Below are 1,976 nucleotides of genomic sequence, written 5' to 3' on the forward strand. Positions count from 1 at the left end.
CACACGGGTTTCCTAGCAACAGGCCCCGCCCCTATGCATGGATTGGTCCCCTAGAAGAGCTACGCCCCGCCCTTATGCATGGATTGGTCCTCTAGTAGAGCTAGGCCCCGCCCCTATGCATGGATTGGTCCTCTAGTAGAGCTAGGCCCCGCCCCTATGCATGGATTGGTCCCCTAGTACAGCTAGGCCCCGCCCCTAGGCGTGGATTGGTCCCCTACTACAGCTAGGCCCCACCCCTAGGCATGGATTGGTCCCCTACTACAGCTAGGCCCCGCCCCTGCTCACAACTAGGCCACACCCCTATGCATAGCTAGGCCCCGCCCCTATGCATAGCTAGGCTCCGCCCCTATGTACACTGATCTCCTAGCAACAGGCCCCGCCCCTAGGCACAGCGTGGTGTCTATACTAATAGAGCTAGGCCGTGCCCCTACACTCTGATTGGTCCCCTGGTAGAGCTAGGCCCCACCCCTATGCATTTCTAGACCCCGCCCCTCAGCACAGGTAGGCCCCACCCCTACGCACAGCGTGCTGTGTATACTAATAGAGCTAGGCCCCGCCCCTATGCACACTGGTTTCCTAGCAACAGGCCCCGCCCCCACGCACAGCGTGCTGTCTATACTAATAGAGCTAGGCCCCGCCCCTAACCATAGACGGGTCCCCTTAGCAACAGAACCAGGCCCCGCCCCTTTCGCCCAGCGTGGTCCCCTAGCAACCGCGCGGGGGGGGGGCCTGCGCGCCGTCTCCATAGCAACAGAGGCAGGCAGTGCGCATCCCCCCCGCCGCCAGCGTGGAGCGGGGACCATGGAGGATGATTCCCCAGACCGGAAGTGACGTCCTGTGGAGTCTGGTCGCCAAGGCAACCCACCCAGAGACCGGAAGTGATGTCCTGTGGAGAGTCTGGTCGCCCAGGCAACCCATCCAGAGACCGGAAGTGACGTCCTGTGGAGTCTGGTCGCCCAGGCAACCCATCCAGAGACCGGAAGTGACGTCCTCTGGAGAGTCTGGTCGCCCAGGCAACCCATCCAGGGACCGGAAGTGACGTCCTGTGGAGAGTCTGGTCGCCCAGGCAACCCACCCAGAGACCGGAAGTGACGTCCAGAGACCGGAAGTGGCGTCCAGAGCATCATGATTTAATAGGAAATCAATCATCTCGCTCATCCTTGGCCTCTTCTTCCTCCTGGGCTCTGGGGAGGGGCGGGGCCTGTGCTGGTGGGCGTGGCCAAGCAGCCAAGGAGGAGGGGGCGTGGCCAGGCAGGCGTGGGTGGGTGGGCGTGGCTAAAGGAGCCGGTGGGCGTGGCCTAGGGCTGCCCTGACTCTGTGGGTGGGGCCTGGTGGGCGTGGCCTCGCAGCCAGGTGTGGTGGGCGTGGCCTGGGAGCTGGTGGGCGTGTCCTGGTGGTGGGTGTGGCTTTGGGAGGTGGTGGGCGTGGCCTGGGGCATTCTTTTCTTGTAGGTGGAGCCTGGTGGGCGTGGCCAAGCACCCATGTCGCCGTGGGCGTGGCCTGGGTCAGTTTCCCCGCGTGGGTGGAGCTCGATGGGCGTGGCTAAAAAGCCAGGGGACACGGGGGCGTGGCCAGGGAAGCCGTGGGCGTGGCCTGGAGGTCCCGTGCGCGTGGGTGGAGCTTAGTGGGCGTGGCCAGCCCACCCTGTGGTCGTGGGCGTGGCCTAGGGGGATCGTCCCTCATAGGCTGAGCAGGGTGGGCGTGGCCTGCAGCCCCGTTAGGTTCCTTGGTGGGCGTGGCCTAGCAGCCACGGGGGGGTGGGCGTGGCCTGGGGCGTTCGTGCCTCATAGGTGGAGCCTGTGGGCGGGGCCTGGGGACGGTTGGAGGGCGTGGCCTCGCTGACCCTCGTGCTGGGCGTGGCCTGGCGGTCCCGTGCTGGGTGGGCGTGGCCTGGCGGTCCCGTGCTGGGTGGGCGTGGCCTAGGACACACTGGGCGTGGCCTAACGTTCCCTTGGGCGGCCGGGGGCGTGGCCTGG

General features: G+C 65.8%; 1 protein-coding gene across 1 annotated transcript in view; it reads left to right on the top strand.

The window, feature by feature from the left end:
• Asmt (acetylserotonin O-methyltransferase) overlaps nucleotides 1–1,976 on the top strand; it is a 12,078-nt gene that overhangs the window by 8,403 nt on the left and 1,699 nt on the right. The gene's annotated exons all lie outside the window — the stretch shown is intronic.

Source organism: Dipodomys ordii, unplaced genomic scaffold, assembly GCF_000151885.1.
Source record: "Dipodomys ordii isolate 6190 unplaced genomic scaffold, Dord_2.0 Scaffold210, whole genome shotgun sequence".
Taxonomy (NCBI): Eukaryota; Metazoa; Chordata; class Mammalia; order Rodentia; family Heteromyidae; genus Dipodomys; species Dipodomys ordii.